General features: G+C 47.0%; 1 protein-coding gene and 25 non-coding genes across 26 annotated transcripts in view; 1 reads left to right on the top strand and 25 right to left on the bottom strand.

Moving 5' to 3' along the window:
* The window catches only part of LOC133656732 (GTP-binding protein 2-like), a 76,314-nt gene that overhangs the window by 22,014 nt on the left and 34,868 nt on the right, over positions 1-19,432 (top strand). The gene's annotated exons all lie outside the window — the stretch shown is intronic.
* Positions 167-249, bottom strand: trnal-cag (transfer RNA leucine (anticodon CAG)). Its single transcript has one exon. It is a non-coding gene; the product is annotated as a tRNA-Leu (tRNA).
* trnal-cag (transfer RNA leucine (anticodon CAG)) lies at positions 1,279-1,361 on the bottom strand. The gene has a single exon. It is a non-coding gene; the product is annotated as a tRNA-Leu (tRNA).
* Positions 1,672-1,754, bottom strand: trnal-cag (transfer RNA leucine (anticodon CAG)). Its single transcript has one exon. It is a non-coding gene; the product is annotated as a tRNA-Leu (tRNA).
* trnal-cag (transfer RNA leucine (anticodon CAG)) lies at positions 2,048-2,130 on the bottom strand. The gene has a single exon. It is a non-coding gene; the product is annotated as a tRNA-Leu (tRNA).
* Positions 2,817-2,899, bottom strand: trnal-cag (transfer RNA leucine (anticodon CAG)). Its single transcript has one exon. It is a non-coding gene; the product is annotated as a tRNA-Leu (tRNA).
* trnal-cag (transfer RNA leucine (anticodon CAG)) lies at positions 3,882-3,964 on the bottom strand. Its single transcript has one exon. It is a non-coding gene; the product is annotated as a tRNA-Leu (tRNA).
* Positions 4,986-5,068, bottom strand: trnal-cag (transfer RNA leucine (anticodon CAG)). The gene has a single exon. It is a non-coding gene; the product is annotated as a tRNA-Leu (tRNA).
* Positions 6,098-6,180, bottom strand: trnal-cag (transfer RNA leucine (anticodon CAG)). Its single transcript has one exon. It is a non-coding gene; the product is annotated as a tRNA-Leu (tRNA).
* Positions 6,491-6,573, bottom strand: trnal-cag (transfer RNA leucine (anticodon CAG)). Its single transcript has one exon. It is a non-coding gene; the product is annotated as a tRNA-Leu (tRNA).
* trnal-cag (transfer RNA leucine (anticodon CAG)) lies at positions 7,501-7,583 on the bottom strand. Its single transcript has one exon. It is a non-coding gene; the product is annotated as a tRNA-Leu (tRNA).
* Positions 8,270-8,352, bottom strand: trnal-cag (transfer RNA leucine (anticodon CAG)). The gene has a single exon. It is a non-coding gene; the product is annotated as a tRNA-Leu (tRNA).
* On the bottom strand, positions 9,365-9,447 carry trnal-cag (transfer RNA leucine (anticodon CAG)). Its single transcript has one exon. It is a non-coding gene; the product is annotated as a tRNA-Leu (tRNA).
* Positions 9,758-9,840, bottom strand: trnal-cag (transfer RNA leucine (anticodon CAG)). The gene has a single exon. It is a non-coding gene; the product is annotated as a tRNA-Leu (tRNA).
* trnal-cag (transfer RNA leucine (anticodon CAG)) lies at positions 10,134-10,216 on the bottom strand. The gene has a single exon. It is a non-coding gene; the product is annotated as a tRNA-Leu (tRNA).
* Positions 10,903-10,985, bottom strand: trnal-cag (transfer RNA leucine (anticodon CAG)). The gene has a single exon. It is a non-coding gene; the product is annotated as a tRNA-Leu (tRNA).
* Positions 11,968-12,050, bottom strand: trnal-cag (transfer RNA leucine (anticodon CAG)). The gene has a single exon. It is a non-coding gene; the product is annotated as a tRNA-Leu (tRNA).
* Positions 13,072-13,154, bottom strand: trnal-cag (transfer RNA leucine (anticodon CAG)). The gene has a single exon. It is a non-coding gene; the product is annotated as a tRNA-Leu (tRNA).
* trnal-cag (transfer RNA leucine (anticodon CAG)) lies at positions 14,184-14,266 on the bottom strand. The gene has a single exon. It is a non-coding gene; the product is annotated as a tRNA-Leu (tRNA).
* On the bottom strand, positions 14,577-14,659 carry trnal-cag (transfer RNA leucine (anticodon CAG)). The gene has a single exon. It is a non-coding gene; the product is annotated as a tRNA-Leu (tRNA).
* Positions 15,587-15,669, bottom strand: trnal-cag (transfer RNA leucine (anticodon CAG)). The gene has a single exon. It is a non-coding gene; the product is annotated as a tRNA-Leu (tRNA).
* trnal-cag (transfer RNA leucine (anticodon CAG)) lies at positions 16,356-16,438 on the bottom strand. The gene has a single exon. It is a non-coding gene; the product is annotated as a tRNA-Leu (tRNA).
* trnal-cag (transfer RNA leucine (anticodon CAG)) lies at positions 17,451-17,533 on the bottom strand. The gene has a single exon. It is a non-coding gene; the product is annotated as a tRNA-Leu (tRNA).
* Positions 17,844-17,926, bottom strand: trnal-cag (transfer RNA leucine (anticodon CAG)). The gene has a single exon. It is a non-coding gene; the product is annotated as a tRNA-Leu (tRNA).
* Positions 18,220-18,302, bottom strand: trnal-cag (transfer RNA leucine (anticodon CAG)). Its single transcript has one exon. It is a non-coding gene; the product is annotated as a tRNA-Leu (tRNA).
* On the bottom strand, positions 18,989-19,071 carry trnal-cag (transfer RNA leucine (anticodon CAG)). Its single transcript has one exon. It is a non-coding gene; the product is annotated as a tRNA-Leu (tRNA).

Raw genomic sequence — 19,432 nt, 5'->3', positions numbered from 1 at the left:
GGTCGTAAAGGTTTTGTTGTAAGAAGGGGAATGCTTCATTTCGTAGAGTCCAAACAAGAACTGTTGGAAGACCTCTGCTTTTGTGAAGGTGTGTTTGTTTACCACATACTTAGAGCCCCGATACCGTCGGGCTTGACGAGGGATTGTTGCAATAAAACTTGTGTGCTGTCAGAAGTGGGATTTGAACCCACGCCTCCAGAGGAGACTGCGACCTGAACGCAGCGCCTTAGACCGCTCGGCCATCCTGACATCCGTTTGTTATGTATTTGATAGAGGAGTGATTACATGAGGGCTGTATAACGAAGCCCTTTTGTATTTCCTGACTTCTACTGTACCGTGTGCGGTATGGTATGACCAGGTCCACCCACATGGGTTTTTAAAGTAGTGCATAGAGTCAAAAAGGTTTTGTTGTAAGAAGTGGAATGCCTCATTTTGTAGAGTCCCAACAAGAACTGTTGGAAGACCTCTGCTTTTGTGAAGGTGTGTTTGTTTACCACATACTTAGAGTCCCGATACCGTCTGTGCTTGACGAGGGATTGTTGCAATAAAACTTGTGTGTTGTCAGAAGTGGGATTTGAACCCGCGCCTCCAGAGGAGACTGCGACCTGAACGCAGCGCCTTAGGAGTGATTACATGAGGACTGGTATTTCCTGACTTCTACTGTACCGTGTGCGGTATGGTATGAACGGGTCCACCCACATGGGGTATTAAACTACTGCTGGGGGTCAAAAAGGTTTTGTTGTAAGAAGGGGAATGCATAATTTCGTAGAGTCCAAACCAGAACTGTTGGAAGACCTCTGCTTTTGTGAAGGTGTGTTTGTTTACCACATACTAAAAGTTCCGATAGTGTCTGTGTTTGACGAGGGATTGTTGCAACAGAAATTATGTGCTGTCAGAAGTGGGATTTGAACCCACGCCTCCAGAGGAGACTGCGACCTGAACGCAGCGACTTAGACCGGCCATCCTGACATTCTCTTGTAACATATTTGATAGAGGAGTGATTACATGAGGGCTTTAAAACGAGGGACTTTGGTATTTCCTGACTTTGACTGTACCGTGTGCGGTATGGTATGAACAGGTCCACCCACGTGGGGTATTAAACTACTGCTGGGGGTCGTAAAGGTTTTGTTGTAAGAAGGGGAATGCTTCATTTCGTAGAGTCCAAACAAGAACTGTTGGAAGACCTCTGCTTTTGTGAAGGTGTGTTTGTTTACCACATACTTAGAGCCCCGATACCGTCGGGCTTGACGAGGGATTGTTGCAATAAAACTTGTGTGCTGTCAGAAGTGGGATTTGAACCCACGCCTCCAGAGGAGACTGCGACCTGAACGCAGCGCCTTAGACCGCTCGGCCATCCTGACATCCGTTTGTTATGTATTTGATAGAGGAGTGATTACATGAGGGCTGTATAACGAAGCCCTTTTGTATTTCCTGACTTCTACTGTACCGTGTGCGGTATGGTATGACCAGGTCCACCCACATGGGTTTTTAAAGTAGTGCATAGAGTCAAAAAGGTTTTGTTGTAAGAAGTGGAATGCCTCATTTCGTAGAGTCCCAACAAGAACTGTTGGAAGACCTCTGCTTTTATGAAGGTGTGTTTGTTTACCACATACTTAGAGTCCCGATACCGTCTGTGCTTGACGAGGGATTGTTGCAATAAAACTTGTGTGTTGTCAGAAGTGGGATTTGAACCCACGCCTCCAGAGGAGACTGCGACCTGAACGCAGCGCCTTAGACCGCTCGGCCATCCTGACATCCGTTTGCAATGTATTTGATAGAGGAGTGATTACATGAGGACTGGTATTTCCTGACTTTGACTGTACCGTGTGCGGTATGATATGAACAGGTCCACCCACGTGGGGTATTAAACTACTGCTGGGGGTCGTAAAGGTTTTGTTGTAAGAAGGGGAATGCCTCATTTCGTAGAGTCCAAACAAGAACTGTTGGAAGACCTCTGCTTTTGTGAAGGTGTGTTTGTTTACCACATGCTTAGAGTCACGATACCGTCTGTGCTTGACGAGGGATTGTTGCAATAAAACTTGTGTGCTGTCAGAAGTGGGATTTGAACCCACGCCTCCAGAGGAGACTGCGACCTGAACGCAGCGCCTTAGACCGCTCGGCCATCCTGACATCCGTTTGCAATGTATTTGATAGAGGAGTGATTACATGAGGACTGGTATTTCCTGACTTCTACTGTACCGTGTGCGGTATGGTATGAACAGGTCCACCCACCTGGGGTATTAAACTACTGCTGGGGGTCAAAAAGGTTTTGTTGTAAGAAGGGGAATGCATCATTTCGTAGAGTCCCAACAAGAACTGTTGGAAGACCTCTGCTTTTGTTAAGGTGTGTTTGTTTACCACATACTTAGAGTCCCCATACCGTCTGTGTTTGACGAGGGATTGTTGCAATAAAACTTGTGTGTTGTCAGAAGTGGGATTTGAACCCACGCCTCCAGAGGAGACTGCGACCTGAACGCAGCGCCTTAGGCCGCTCGCCCATCCTGACATCCGTTTGTTATGTATTTGCTAGAGGAGTGATTACATGAGGGCTGTAAAACGAGGGACTTTGGTATTTCCTGACTTCTACTGTACCGTGTGCGGTATGGTATGAACAGGTCCACCCACGTGGGGTATTAAACTACTGCTGGGGGTCGTAAAGGTTTTGTTGTAAGAAGGGGAATGCCTCATTTCGTACAGTCCAAACAAGAACTGTTGGAAGACCTCTGCTTTTGTGAAGGTGTGTTTGTTTACCACATACTTAGAGTCCCGATACCGTCTGTGCTTGACGAGGGATTGTTGCAATAAAACTTGTGTGTTGTCAGAAGTGGGATTTGAACCCACGCCTCCAGAGGAGACTGCGACCTGAACGCAGCGCCTTAGACCGCTCGGCCATCCTGACATCCGTTTGTTATGTATTTGCTAGAGGAGTGATTACATGAGGGCTGGTATTTCCTGACTTCTACTGTACCGTGTGTGGTATGGTATGAACAGGTCCACCCACATGGGGTATTAAACTACTGCTGGGGGTCAAAAAGGTTTTGTTGTAAGAAGGGGAATGCCTCATTTCGTAGAGTCCCAACAAGAACTGTTGGAAGACCTCTGCTTTTGTGAAGGTGTGTTTGTTTACCACATACTTAGAGTCACGATACCGTCTGTGCTTGACGAGGGATTGTTGCAATAAAACTTGTGTGTTGTCAGAAGTGGGATTTGAACCCGCGCCTCCAGAGGAGACTGCGACCTGAACGCAGCGCCTTAGGAGTGATTACATGAGGACTGGTATTTCCTGACTTCTACTGTACCGTGTGCGGTATGGTATGAACGGGTCCACCCACATGGGGTATTAAACTACTGCTGGGGGTCAAAAAGGTTTTGTTGTAAGAAGGGGAATGCATAATTTCGTAGAGTCCAAACCAGAACTGTTGGAAGACCTCTGCTTTTGTGAAGGTGTGTTTGTTTACCACATACTAAAAGTTCCGATAGTGTCTGTGTTTGACGAGGGATTGTTGCAACAGAAATTATGTGCTGTCAGAAGTGGGATTTGAACCCACGCCTCCAGAGGAGACTGCGACCTGAACGCAGCGACATAGACCGGCCATCCTGACATTCTCTTGTAACATATTTGATAGAGGAGTGATTACATGAGGGCTTTAAAACGAGGGACTTTGGTATTTCCTGACTTTGACTGTACCGTGTGCGGTATTAAACTACTGCTGGGGGTCGTAAAGGTTTTGTTGTAAGAAGGGGAATGCTTCATTTCGTAGAGTCCAAACAAGAACTGTTGGAAGACCTCTGCTTTTGTGAAGGTGTGTTTGTTTACCACATACTTAGAGCCCCGATACCGTCGGGCTTGACGAGGGATTGTTGCAATAAAACTTGTGTGCTGTCAGAAGTGGGATTTGAACCCACGCCTCCAGAGGAGACTGCGACCTGAACGCAGCGCCTTAGACCGCTCGGCCATCCTGACATCCGTTTGTTATGTATTTGATAGAGGAGTGATTACATGAGGGCTGTATAACGAAGCCCTTTTGTATTTCCTGACTTCTACTGTACCGTGTGCGGTATGGTATGACCAGGTCCACCCACATGGGTTTTTAAAGTAGTGCATAGAGTCAAAAAGGTTTTGTTGTAAGAAGTGGAATGCCTCATTTCGTAGAGTCCCAACAAGAACTGTTGGAAGACCTCTGCTTTTATGAAGGTGTGTTTGTTTACCACATACTTAGAGTCCCGATACCGTCTGTGCCTGACGAGGGATTGTTGCAATAAAACTTGTGTGTTGTCAGAAGTGGGATTTGAACCCACGCCTCCAGATGAGACTGCGACCTGAACGCAGCGCCTTAGACCGCTCCGCCATCCTGACCTTTTGTCAACTTGTATTTGAACGAGGAGTGATTACAATGATGTCTATATAACGCACACAAATTCAGTCAGGAGGGACTTTGGTATTTCCTGACTTCTACTGTACCGTGTGCGGTATGGTAAGAACAGGTCCACCCACCTGGGGTATTAAACTAGTGGGGGGGGGGGGGTCAAAAAGGTTTTGTTGTAAGAAGGGGAATGCATCATTTCGTAGAGTCCCAACAAGAACTGTTGGAAGACCTCTGCTTTTGTTAAGGTGTGTTTGTTTACCACATACATAGAGCGACCTGAACGCAGCGACTTAGACCGGCCATCCTGACATTCTCTTGTAACATATTTGATAGAGGAGTGATTACATGAGGGCTTTAAAACGAGGGACTTTGGTATTTCCTGACTTTGACTGTACCGTGTGCGGTATGGTATGAACAGGTCCACCCACGTGGGGTATTAAACTACTGCTGGGGGTCGTAAAGGTTTTGTTGTAAGAAGGGGAATGCTTCATTTCGTAGAGTCCAAACAAGAACTGTTGGAAGACCTCTGCTTTTGTGAAGGTGTGTTTGTTTACCACATACTTAGAGCCCCGATACCGTCGGGCTTGACGAGGGATTGTTGCAATAAAACTTGTGTGCTGTCAGAAGTGGGATTTGAACCCACGCCTCCAGAGGAGACTGCGACCTGAACGCAGCGCCTTAGACCGCTCGGCCATCCTGACATCCGTTTGTTATGTATTTGATAGAGGAGTGATTACATGAGGGCTGTATAACGAAGCCCTTTTGTATTTCCTGACTTCTACTGTACCGTGTGCGGTATGGTATGACCAGGTCCACCCACATGGGTTTTTAAAGTAGTGCATAGAGTCAAAAAGGTTTTGTTGTAAGAAGTGGAATGCCTCATTTTGTAGAGTCCCAACAAGAACTGTTGGAAGACCTCTGCTTTTGTGAAGGTGTGTTTGTTTACCACATACTTAGAGTCCCGATACCGTCTGTGCTTGACGAGGGATTGTTGCAATAAAACTTGTGTGTTGTCAGAAGTGGGATTTGAACCCGCGCCTCCAGAGGAGACTGCGACCTGAACGCAGCGCCTTAGGAGTGATTACATGAGGACTGGTATTTCCTGACTTCTACTGTACCGTGTGCGGTATGGTATGAACGGGTCCACCCACATGGGGTATTAAACTACTGCTGGGGGTCAAAAAGGTTTTGTTGTAAGAAGGGGAATGCATAATTTCGTAGAGTCCAAACCAGAACTGTTGGAAGACCTCTGCTTTTGTGAAGGTGTGTTTGTTTACCACATACTAAAAGTTCCGATAGTGTCTGTGTTTGACGAGGGATTGTTGCAACAGAAATTATGTGCTGTCAGAAGTGGGATTTGAACCCACGCCTCCAGAGGAGACTGCGACCTGAACGCAGCGACTTAGACCGGCCATCCTGACATTCTCTTGTAACATATTTGATAGAGGAGTGATTACATGAGGGCTTTAAAACGAGGGACTTTGGTATTTCCTGACTTTGACTGTACCGTGTGCGGTATGGTATGAACAGGTCCACCCACGTGGGGTATTAAACTACTGCTGGGGGTCGTAAAGGTTTTGTTGTAAGAAGGGGAATGCTTCATTTCGTAGAGTCCAAACAAGAACTGTTGGAAGACCTCTGCTTTTGTGAAGGTGTGTTTGTTTACCACATACTTAGAGCCCCGATACCGTCGGGCTTGACGAGGGATTGTTGCAATAAAACTTGTGTGCTGTCAGAAGTGGGATTTGAACCCACGCCTCCAGAGGAGACTGCGACCTGAACGCAGCGCCTTAGACCGCTCGGCCATCCTGACATCCGTTTGTTATGTATTTGATAGAGGAGTGATTACATGAGGGCTGTATAACGAAGCCCTTTTGTATTTCCTGACTTCTACTGTACCGTGTGCGGTATGGTATGACCAGGTCCACCCACATGGGTTTTTAAAGTAGTGCATAGAGTCAAAAAGGTTTTGTTGTAAGAAGTGGAATGCCTCATTTCGTAGAGTCCCAACAAGAACTGTTGGAAGACCTCTGCTTTTATGAAGGTGTGTTTGTTTACCACATACTTAGAGTCCCGATACCGTCTGTGCTTGACGAGGGATTGTTGCAATAAAACTTGTGTGTTGTCAGAAGTGGGATTTGAACCCACGCCTCCAGAGGAGACTGCGACCTGAACGCAGCGCCTTAGACCGCTCGGCCATCCTGACATCCGTTTGCAATGTATTTGATAGAGGAGTGATTACATGAGGACTGGTATTTCCTGACTTTGACTGTACCGTGTGCGGTATGATATGAACAGGTCCACCCACGTGGGGTATTAAACTACTGCTGGGGGTCGTAAAGGTTTTGTTGTAAGAAGGGGAATGCCTCATTTCGTAGATTTGAACCCACGCCTCCAGAGGAGACTGCGACCTGAACGCAGCGCCTTAGACCGCTCGGCCATCCTGACATCCGTTTGCAATGTATTTGATAGAGGAGTGATTACATGAGGACTGGTATTTCCTGACTTCTACTGTACCGTGTGCGGTATGGTATGAACAGGTCCACCCACGTGGGGTATTAAACTACTGCTGGGGGTCGTAAAGGTTTTGTTGTAAGAAGGGGAATGCTTCATTTCGTAGAGTCCAAACAAGAACTGTTGGAAGACCTCTGCTTTTGTGAAGGTGTGTTTGTTTACCACATACTTAGAGCCCCGATACCGTCGGGCTTGACGAGGGATTGTTGCAATAAAACTTGTGTGCTGTCAGAAGTGGGATTTGAACCCACGCCTCCAGAGGAGACTGCTACCTGAACGCAGCGCCTTAGACCGCTCGGCCATCCTGACATCCGTTTGTTATGTATTTGATAGAGGAGTGATTACATGAGGGCTGTATAACGAAGCCCTTTTGTATTTCCTGACTTCTACTGTACCGTGTGCGGTATGGTATGACCAGGTCCACCCACATGGGTTTTTAAAGTAGTGCATAGAGTCAAAAAGGTTTTGTTGTAAGAAGTGGAATGCCTCATTTCGTAGAGTCCCAACAAGAACTGTTGGAAGACCTCTGCTTTTATGAAGGTGTGTTTGTTTACCACATACTTAGAGTCCCGATACCGTCTGTGCTTGACGAGGGATTGTTGCAATAAAACTTGTGTGCTGTCAGAAGTGGGATTTGAACCCACGCCTCCAGAGGAGACTGCGACCTGAACGCAGCGCCTTAGACCGCTCGGCCATCCTGACATCCGTTTGCAATGTATTTGATAGAGGAGTGATTACATGAGGACTGGTATTTCCTGACTTCTACTGTACCGTGTGCGGTATGGTATGAACAGGTCCACCCACCTGGGGTATTAAACTAGTGCTGGGGGTCAAAAAGGTTTTGTTGTAAGAAGGGGAATGCATCATTTCGTAGAGTCCCAACAAGAACTGTTGGAAGACCTCTGCTTTTGTTAAGGTGTGTTTGTTTACCACATACTTAGAGTCCCCATACCGTCTGTGTTTGACGAGGGATTGTTGCAATAAAACTTGTGTGTTGTCAGAAGTGGGATTTGAACCCACGCCTCCAGAGGAGACTGCGACCTGAACGCAGCGCCTTAGGCCGCTCGCCCATCCTGACATCCGTTTGTTATGTATTTGCTAGAGGAGTGATTACATGAGGGCTGTAAAACGAGGGACTTTGGTATTTCCTGACTTCTACTGTACCGTGTGCGGTATGGTATGAACAGGTCCACCCACGTGGGGTATTAAACTACTGCTGGGGGTCGTAAAGGTTTTGTTGTAAGAAGGGGAATGCCTCATTTCGTACAGTCCAAACAAGAACTGTTGGAAGACCTCTGCTTTTGTGAAGGTGTGTTTGTTTACCACATACTTAGAGTCCCGATACTGTCTGTGCTTGACGAGGGATTGTTGCAATAAAACTTGTGTGTTGTCAGAAGTGGGATTTGAACCCACGCCTCCAGAGGAGACTGCGACCTGAACGCAGCGCCTTAGACCGCTCGGCCATCCTGACATCCGTTTGTTATGTATTTGCTAGAGGAGTGATTACATGAGGGCTGGTATTTCCTGACTTCTACTGTACCGTGTGTGGTATGGTATGAACAGGTCCACCCACATGGGGTATTAAACTACTGCTGGGGGTCAAAAAGGTTTTGTTGTAAGAAGGGGAATGCCTCATTTCGTAGAGTCCCAACAAGAACTGTTGGAAGACCTCTGCTTTTGTGAAGGTGTGTTTGTTTACCACATACTTAGAGTCACGATACCGTCTGTGCTTGACGAGGGATTGTTGCAATAAAACTTGTGTGTTGTCAGAAGTGGGATTTGAACCCGCGCCTCCAGAGGAGACTGCGACCTGAACGCAGCGCCTTAGGAGTGATTACATGAGGACTGGTATTTCCTGACTTCTACTGTACCGTGTGCGGTATGGTATGAACGGGTCCACCCACATGGGGTATTAAACTACTGCTGGGGGTCAAAAAGGTTTTGTTGTAAGAAGGGGAATGCATAATTTCGTAGAGTCCAAACCAGAACTGTTGGAAGACCTCTGCTTTTGTGAAGGTGTGTTTGTTTACCACATACTAAAAGTTCCGATAGTGTCTGTGTTTGACGAGGGATTGTTGCAACAGAAATTATGTGCTGTCAGAAGTGGGATTTGAACCCACGCCTCCAGAGGAGACTGCGACCTGAACGCAGCGACTTAGACCGGCCATCCTGACATTCTCTTGTAACATATTTGATAGAGGAGTGATTACATGAGGGCTTTAAAACGAGGGACTTTGGTATTTCCTGACTTTGACTGTACCGTGTGCGGTATGGTATGAACAGGTCCACCCACGTGGGGTATTAAACTACTGCTGGGGGTCGTAAAGGTTTTGTTGTAAGAAGGGGAATGCTTCATTTCGTAGAGTCCAAACAAGAACTGTTGGAAGACCTCTGCTTCTGTGAAGGTGTGTTTGTTTACCACATACTTAGAGCCCCGATACCGTCGGGCTTGACGAGGGATTGTTGCAATAAAACTTGTGTGCTGTCAGAAGTGGGATTTGAACCCACGCCTCCAGAGGAGACTGCGACCTGAACGCAGCGCCTTAGACCGCTCGGCCATCCTGACATCCGTTTGTTATGTATTTGATAGAGGAGTGATTACATGAGGGCTGTATAACGAAGCCCTTTTGTATTTCCTGACTTCTACTGTACCGTGTGCGGTATGGTATGACCAGGTCCACCCACATGGGTTTTTAAAGTAGTGCATAGAGTCAAAAAGGTTTTGTTGTAAGAAGTGGAATGCCTCATTTCGTAGAGTCCCAACAAGAACTGTTGGAAGACCTCTGCTTTTATGAAGGTGTGTTTGTTTACCACATACTTAGAGTCCCGATACCGTCTGTGCTTGACGAGGGATTGTTGCAATAAAACTTGTGTGTTGTCAGAAGTGGGATTTGAACCCACGCCTCCAGAGGAGACTGCGACCTGAACGCAGCGCCTTAGACCGCTCGGCCATCCTGACATCCGTTTGCAATGTATTTGATAGAGGAGTGATTACATGAGGACTGGTATTTCCTGACTTTGACTGTACCGTGTGCGGTATGGTATGAACAGGTCCACCCACGTGGGGTATTAAACTACTGCTGGGGGTCGTAAAGGTTTTGTTGTAAGAAGGGGAATGCCTCATTTCGTAGAGTCCAAACAAGAACTGTTGGAAGACCTCTGCTTTTGTGAAGGTGTGTTTGTTTACCACATGCTTAGAGTCACGATACCGTCTGTGCTTGACGAGGGATTGTTGCAATAAAACTTGTGTGCTGTCAGAAGTGGGATTTGAACCCACGCCTCCAGAGGAGACTGCGACCTGAACGCAGCGCCTTAGACCGCTCGGCCATCCCGACATCCGTTTGCAATGTATTTGATAGAGGAGTGATTACATGAGGACTGGTATTTCCTGACTTCTACTGTACCGTGTGCGGTATGGTATGAACAGGTCCACCCACCTGGGGTATTAAACTACTGCTGGGGGTCAAAAAGGTTTTGTTGTAAGAAGGGGAATGCATCATTTCGTAGAGTCCCAACAAGAACTGTTGGAAGACCTCTGCTTTTGTTAAGGTGTGTTTGTTTACCACATACTTAGAGTCCCCATACCGTCTGTGTTTGACGAGGGATTGTTGCAATAAAACTTGTGTGTTGTCAGAAGTGGGATTTGAACCCACGCCTCCAGAGGAGACTGCGACCTGAACGCAGCGCCTTAGGCCGCTCGCCCATCCTGACATCCGTTTGTTATGTATTTGCTAGAGGAGTGATTACATGAGGGCTGTAAAACGAGGGACTTTGGTATTTCCTGACTTCTACTGTACCGTGTGCGGTATGGTATGAACAGGTCCACCCACGTGGGGTATTAAACTACTGCTGGGGGTCGTAAAGGTTTTGTTGTAAGAAGGGGAATGCCTCATTTCGTACAGTCCAAACAAGAACTGTTGGAAGACCTCTGCTTTTGTGAAGGTGTGTTTGTTTACCACATACTTAGAGTCCCGATACCGTCTGTGCTTGACGAGGGATTGTTGCAATAAAACTTGTGTGTTGTCAGAAGTGGGATTTGAACCCACGCCTCCAGAGGAGACTGCGACCTGAACGCAGCGCCTTAGACCGCTCGGCCATCCTGACATCCGTTTGTTATGTATTTGCTAGAGGAGTGATTACATGAGGGCTGGTATTTCCTGACTTCTACTGTACCGTGTGTGGTATGGTATGAACAGGTCCACCCACATGGGGTATTAAACTACTGCTGGGGGTCAAAAAGGTTTTGTTGTAAGAAGGGGAATGCCTCATTTCGTAGAGTCCCAACAAGAACTGTTGGAAGACCTCTGCTTTTGTGAAGGTGTGTTTGTTTACCACATACTTAGAGTCACGATACCGTCTGTGCTTGACGAGGGATTGTTGCAATAAAACTTGTGTGTTGTCAGAAGTGGGATTTGAACCCGCGCCTCCAGAGGAGACTGCGACCTGAACGCAGCGCCTTAGGAGTGATTACATGAGGACTGGTATTTCCTGACTTCTACTGTACCGTGTGCGGTATGGTATGAACGGGTCCACCCACATGGGGTATTAAACTACTGCTGGGGGTCAAAAAGGTTTTGTTGTAAGAAGGGGAATGCATAATTTCGTAGAGTCCAAACCAGAACTGTTGGAAGACCTCTGCTTTTGTGAAGGTGTGTTTGTTTACCACATACTAAAAGTTCCGATAGTGTCTGTGTTTGACGAGGGATTGTTGCAACAGAAATTATGTGCTGTCAGAAGTGGGATTTGAACCCACGCCTCCAGAGGAGACTGCGACCTGAACGCAGCGACATAGACCGGCCATCCTGACATTCTCTTGTAACATATTTGATAGAGGAGTGATTACATGAGGGCTTTAAAACGAGGGACTTTGGTATTTCCTGACTTTGACTGTACCGTGTGCGGTATTAAACTACTGCTGGGGGTCGTAAAGGTTTTGTTGTAAGAAGGGGAATGCTTCATTTCGTAGAGTCCAAACAAGAACTGTTGGAAGACCTCTGCTTTTGTGAAGGTGTGTTTGTTTACCACATACTTAGAGCCCCGATACCGTCGGGCTTGACGAGGGATTGTTGCAATAAAACTTGTGTGCTGTCAGAAGTGGGATTTGAACCCACGCCTCCAGAGGAGACTGCGACCTGAACGCAGCGCCTTAGACCGCTCGGCCATCCTGACATCCGTTTGTTATGTATTTGATAGAGGAGTGATTACATGAGGGCTGTATAACGAAGCCCTTTTGTATTTCCTGACTTCTACTGTACCGTGTGCGGTATGGTATGACCAGGTCCACCCACATGGGTTTTTAAAGTAGTGCATAGAGTCAAAAAGGTTTTGTTGTAAGAAGTGGAATGCCTCATTTCGTAGAGTCCCAACAAGAACTGTTGGAAGACCTCTGCTTTTATGAAGGTGTGTTTGTTTACCACATACTTAGAGTCCCGATACCGTCTGTGCCTGACGAGGGATTGTTGCAATAAAACTTGTGTGTTGTCAGAAGTGGGATTTGAACCCACGCCTCCAGATGAGACTGCGACCTGAACGCAGCGCCTTAGACCGCTCCGCCATCCTGACCTTTTGTCAACTTGTATTTGAACGAGGAGTGATTACAATGATGTCTATATAACGCACACAAATTCAGTCAGGAGGGACTTTGGTATTTCCTGACTTCTACTGTACCGTGTGCGGTATGGTAAGAACAGGTCCACCCACCTGGGGTATTAAACTAGTGGGGGGGGGGGGGTCAAAAAGGTTTTGTTGTAAGAAGGGGAATGCATCATTTCGTAGAGTCCCAACAAGAACTGTTGGAAGACCTCTGCTTTTGTTAAGGTGTGTTTGTTTACCACATACATAGAGCGACCTGAACGCAGCGACTTAGACCGGCCATCCTGACATTCTCTTGTAACATATTTGATAGAGGAGTGATTACATGAGGGCTTTAAAACGAGGGACTTTGGTATTTCCTGACTTTGACTGTACCGTGTGCGGTATGGTATGAACAGGTCCACCCACGTGGGGTATTAAACTACTGCTGGGGGTCGTAAAGGTTTTGTTGTAAGAAGGGGAATGCTTCATTTCGTAGAGTCCAAACAAGAACTGTTGGAAGACCTCTGCTTTTGTGAAGGTGTGTTTGTTTACCACATACTTAGAGCCCCGATACCGTCGGGCTTGACGAGGGATTGTTGCAATAAAACTTGTGTGCTGTCAGAAGTGGGATTTGAACCCACGCCTCCAGAGGAGACTGCGACCTGAACGCAGCGCCTTAGACCGCTCGGCCATCCTGACATCCGTTTGTTATGTATTTGATAGAGGAGTGATTACATGAGGGCTGTATAACGAAGCCCTTTTGTATTTCCTGACTTCTACTGTACCGTGTGCGGTATGGTATGACCAGGTCCACCCACATGGGTTTTTAAAGTAGTGCATAGAGTCAAAAAGGTTTTGTTGTAAGAAGTGGAATGCCTCATTTTGTAGAGTCCCAACAAGAACTGTTGGAAGACCTCTGCTTTTGTGAAGGTGTGTTTGTTTACCACATACTTAGAGTCCCGATACCGTCTGTGCTTGACGAGGGATTGTTGCAATAAAACTTGTGTGTTGTCAGAAGTGGGATTTGAACCCGCGCCTCCAGAGGAGACTGCGACCTGAACGCAGCGCCTTAGGAGTGATTACATGAGGACTGGTATTTCCTGACTTCTACTGTACCGTGTGCGGTATGGTATGAACGGGTCCACCCACATGGGGTATTAAACTACTGCTGGGGGTCAAAAAGGTTTTGTTGTAAGAAGGGGAATGCATAATTTCGTAGAGTCCAAACCAGAACTGTTGGAAGACCTCTGCTTTTGTGAAGGTGTGTTTGTTTACCACATACTAAAAGTTCCGATAGTGTCTGTGTTTGACGAGGGATTGTTGCAACAGAAATTATGTGCTGTCAGAAGTGGGATTTGAACCCACGCCTCCAGAGGAGACTGCGACCTGAACGCAGCGACTTAGACCGGCCATCCTGACATTCTCTTGTAACATATTTGATAGAGGAGTGATTACATGAGGGCTTTAAAACGAGGGACTTTGGTATTTCCTGACTTTGACTGTACCGTGTGCGGTATGGTATGAACAGGTCCACCCACGTGGGGTATTAAACTACTGCTGGGGGTCGTAAAGGTTTTGTTGTAAGAAGGGGAATGCTTCATTTCGTAGAGTCCAAACAAGAACTGTTGGAAGACCTCTGCTTTTGTGAAGGTGTGTTTGTTTACCACATACTTAGAGCCCCGATACCGTCGGGCTTGACGAGGGATTGTTGCAATAAAACTTGTGTGCTGTCAGAAGTGGGATTTGAACCCACGCCTCCAGAGGAGACTGCGACCTGAACGCAGCGCCTTAGACCGCTCGGCCATCCTGACATCCGTTTGTTATGTATTTGATAGAGGAGTGATTACATGAGGGCTGTATAACGAAGCCCTTTTGTATTTCCTGACTTCTACTGTACCGTGTGCGGTATGGTATGACCAGGTCCACCCACATGGGTTTTTAAAGTAGTGCATAGAGTCAAAAAGGTTTTGTTGTAAGAAGTGGAATGCCTCATTTCGTAGAGTCCCAACAAGAACTGTTGGAAGACCTCTGCTTTTATGAAGGTGTGTTTGTTTACCACATACTTAGAGTCCCGATACCGTCTGTGCTTGACGAGGGATTGTTGCAATAAAACTTGTGTGTTGTCAGAAGTGGGATTTGAACCCACGCCTCCAGAGGAGACTGCGACCTGAACGCAGCGCCTTAGACCGCTCGGCCATCCTGACATCCGTTTGCAATGTATTTGATAGAGGAGTGATTACATGAGGACTGGTATTTCCTGACTTTGACTGTACCGTGTGCGGTATGATATGAACAGGTCCACCCACGTGGGGTATTAAACTACTGCTGGGGGTCGTAAAGGTTTTGTTGTAAGAAGGGGAATGCCTCATTTCGTAGATTTGAACCCACGCCTCCAGAGGAGACTGCGACCTGAACGCAGCGCCTTAGACCGCTCGGCCATCCTGACATCCGTTTGCAATGTATTTGATAGAGGAGTGATTACATGAGGACTGGTATTTCCTGACTTCTACTGTACCGTGTGCGGTATGGTATGAACAGGTCCACCCACGTGGGGTATTAAACTACTGCTGGGGGTCGTAAAGGTTTTGTTGTAAGAAGGGGAATGCTTCATTTCGTAGAGTCCAAACAAGAACTGTTGGAAGACCTCTGCTTTTGTGAAGGTGTGTTTGTTTACCACATACTTAGAGCCCCGATACCGTCGGGCTTGACGAGGGATTGTTGCAATAAAACTTGTGTGCTGTCAGAAGTGGGATTTGAACCCACGCCTCCAGAGGAGACTGCTACCTGAACGCAGCGCCTTAGACCGCTCGGCCATCCTGACATCCGTTTGTTATGTATTTGATAGAGGAGTGATTACATGAGGGCTGTATAACGAAGCCCTTTTGTATTTCCTGACTTCTACTGTACCGTGTGCGGTATGGTATGACCAGGTCCACCCACATGGGTTTTTAAAGTAGTGCATAGAGTCAAAAAGGTTTTGTTGTAAGAAGTGGAATGCCTCATTTCGTAGAGTCCCAACAAGAACTGTTGGAAGACCTCTGCTTTTATGAAGGTGTGTTTGTTTACCACATACTTAGAGTCCCGATACCGTCTGTGCTTGACGAGGGATTGTTGCAATAAAACTTGTGTGCTGTCAGAAGTGGGATTTGAACCCACGCCTCCAGAGGAGACTGCGACCTGAACGCAGCGCCTTAGACCGCTCGGCCATCCTGACATCCGTTTGCAATGTATTTGATAGAGGAGTGATTACATGAGGACTGGTATTTCCTGACTTCTACTGTACCGTGTGCGGTATGGTATGAACAGGTCCACCCACCTGGGGTATTAAACTAGTGCTGGGGGTCAAAAAGGTTTTGTTGTAAGAAGGGGAATGCATCATTTCGTAGAGTCCCAACAAGAACTGTTGGAAGACCTCTGCTTTTGTTAAGGTGTGTTTGTTTACCACATACTTAGAGTCCCCATACCGTCTGTGTTTGACGAGGGATTGTTGCAATAAAACTTGTGTGTTGTCAGAAGTGGGATTTGAACCCACGCCTCCAGAGGAGACTGCGACCTGAACGCAGCGCCTTAGGCCGCTCGCCCATCCTGACATCCGTTTGTTATGTATTTGCTAGAGGAGTGATTACATGAGGGCTGTAAAACGAGGGACTTTGGTATTTCCTGACTTCTACTGTACCGTGTGCGGTATGGTATGAACAGGTCCACCCACGTGGGGTATTAAACTACTGCTGGGGGTCGTAAAGGTTTTGTTGTAAGAAGGGGAATGCCTCATTTCGTACAGTCCAAACAAGAACTGTTGGAAGACCTCTGCTTTTGTGAAGGTGTGTTTGTTTACCACATACTTAGAGTCCCGATACTGTCTGTGCTTGACGAGGGATTGTTGCAATAAAACTTGTGTGTTGTCAGAAGTGGGATTTGAACCCACGCCTCCAGAGGAGACTGCGACCTGAACGCAGCGCCTTAGACCGCTCGGCCATCCTGACATCCGTTTGTTATGTATTTGCTAGAGGAGTGATTACATGAGGGCTGGTATTTCCTGACTTCTACTGTACCGTGTGTGGTATGGTATGAACAGGTCCACCCACATGGGGTATTAAACTACTGCTGGGGGTCAAAAAGGTTTTGTTGTAAGAAGGGGAATGCCTCATTTCGTAGAGTCCCAACAAGAACTGTTGGAAGACCTCTGCTTTTGTGAAGGTGTGTTTGTTTACCACATACTTAGAGTCACGATACCGTCTGTGCTTGACGAGGGATTGTTGCAATAAAACTTGTGTGTTGTCAGAAGTGGGATTTGAACCCGCGCCTCCAGAGGAGACTGCGACCTGAACGCAGCGCCTTAGGAGTGATTACATGAGGACTGGTATTTCCTGACTTCTACTGTACCGTGTGCGGTATGGTATGAACGGGTCCACCCACATGGGGTATTAAACTACTGCTGGGGGTCAAAAAGGTTTTGTTGTAAGAAGGGGAATGCATAATTTCGTAGAGTCCAAACCAGAACTGTTGGAAGACCTCTGCTTTTGTGAAGGTGTGTTTGTTTACCACATACTAAAAGTTCCGATAGTGTCTGTGTTTGACGAGGGATTGTTGCAACAGAAATTATGTGCTGTCAGAAGTGGGATTTGAACCCACGCCTCCAGAGGAGACTGCGACCTGAACGCAGCGACTTAGACCGGCCATCCTGACATTCTCTTGTAACATATTTGATAGAGGAGTGATTACATGAGGGCTTTAAAACGAGGGACTTTGGTATTTCCTGACTTTGACTGTACCGTGTGCGGTATGGTATGAACAGGTCCACCCACGTGGGGTATTAAACTACTGCTGGGGGTCGTAAAGGTTTTGTTGTAAGAAGGGGAATGCTTCATTTCGTAGAGTCCAAACAAGAACTGTTGGAAGACCTCTGCTTCTGTGAAGGTGTGTTTGTTTACCACATACTTAGAGCCCCGATACCGTCGGGCTTGACGAGGGATTGTTGCAATAAAACTTGTGTGCTGTCAGAAGTGGGATTTGAACCCACGCCTCCAGAGGAGACTGCGACCTGAACGCAGCGCCTTAGACCGCTCGGCCATCCTGACATCCGTTTGTTATGTATTTGATAGAGGAGTGATTACATGAGGGCTGTATAACGAAGCCCTTTTGTATTTCCTGACTTCTACTGTACCGTGTGCGGTATGGTATGACCAGGTCCACCCACATGGGTTTTTAAAGTAGTGCATAGAGTCAAAAAGGTTTTGTTGTAAGAAGTGGAATGCCTCATTTCGTAGAGTCCCAACAAGAACTGTTGGAAGACCTCTGCTTTTATGAAGGTGTGTTTGTTTACCACATACTTAGAGTCCCGATACCGTCTGTGCTTGACGAGGGATTGTTGCAATAAAACTTGTGTGTTGTCAGAAGTGGGATTTGAACCCACGCCTCCAGAGGAGACTGCGACCTGAACGCAGCGCCTTAGACCGCTCGGCCATCCTGACATCCGTTTGCAATGTATTTGATAGAGGAGTGATTACATGAGGACTGGTATTTCCTGACTTTGACTGTACCGTGTGCGGTATGGTATGAACAGGTCCACCCACGTGGGGTATTAAACTACTGCTGGGGGTCGTAAAGGTTTTGTTGTAAGAAGGGGAATGCCTCATTTCGTAGAGTCCAAACAAGAACTGTTGGAAGACCTCTGCTTTTGTGAAGGTGTGTTTGTTTACCACATGCTTAGAGTCACGATACCGTCTGTGCTTGACGAGGGATTGTTGCAATAAAACTTGTGTGCTGTCAGAAGTGGGATTTGAACCCACGCCTCCAGAGGAGACTGCGACCTGAACGCAGCGCCTTAGACCGCTCGGCCATCCCGACATCCGTTTGCAATGTATTTGATAGAGGAGTGATTACATGAGGACTGGTATTTCCTGACTTCTACTGTACCGTGTGCGGTATGGTATGAACAGGTCCACCCACCTGGGGTATTAAACTACTGCTGGGGGTCAAAAAGGTTTTGTTGTAAGAAGGGGAATGCATCATTTCGTAGAGTCCCAACAAGAACTGTTGGAAGACCTCTGCTTTTGTTAAGGTGTGTTTGTTTACCACATACTTACAGTCCCCATACCGTCTGTGTTTGACGAGGGATTGTTGCAATAAAACTTGTGTGTTGTCAGAAGTGGGATTTGAACCCACGCCTCCAGAGGAGACTGCGACCTGAACGCAGCGCCTTAGGCCGCTCGCCCATCCTGACATCCGTTTGTTATGTATTTGCTAGAGGAGTGATTACATGAGGGCTGTAAAACGAGGGACTTTGGTATTTCCTGACTTCTACTGTACCGTGTGCGGTATGGTATGAACAGGTCCACCCACGTGGGGTATTAAACTACTGCTGGGGGTCGTAAAGGTTTTGTTGTAAGAAGGGGAATGCCTCATTTCGTACAGTCCAAACAAGAACTGTTGGAAAACCTCTGCTTTTGTGAAGGTGTGTTTGTTTACCACATACTTAGAGTCCCGATACCGTCTGTGCTTGACGAGGGATTGTTGCAATAAAACTTGTGTGTTGTCAGAAGTGGGATTTGAACCCACGCCTCCAGAGGAGACTGCGACCTGAACGCAGCGCCTTAGACCGCTCGGCCATCCTGACATCCGTTTGTTATGTATTTGCTAGAGGAGTGATTACATGAGGGCTGGTATTTCCTGACTTCTACTGTACCGTGTGTGGTATGGTATGAACAGGTCCACCCACATGGGGTATTAAACTACTGCTGGGGGTCAAAAAGGTTTTGTTGTAAGAAGGGGAATGCCTCATTTCGTAGAGTCCCAACAAGAACTGTTGGAAGACCTCTGCTTTTGTGAAGGTGTGTTTGTTTACCACATACTTAGAGTCACGATACCGTCTGTGCTTGACGAGGGATTGTTGCAATAAAACTTGTGTGTTGTCAGAAGTGGGATTTGAACCCGCGCCTCCAGAGGAGACTGCGACCTGAACGCAGCGCCTTAGGAGT

The sequence above is a fragment of the Entelurus aequoreus genome, linkage group LG09 (assembly GCF_033978785.1).
Source record: "Entelurus aequoreus isolate RoL-2023_Sb linkage group LG09, RoL_Eaeq_v1.1, whole genome shotgun sequence".
In the NCBI taxonomy this organism is placed as follows: domain Eukaryota; kingdom Metazoa; phylum Chordata; class Actinopteri; order Syngnathiformes; family Syngnathidae; genus Entelurus; species Entelurus aequoreus.
The sequence above is the reverse complement of the archived record's forward strand: the minus strand, read 5'-3'. Positions and strand labels throughout refer to the sequence as shown.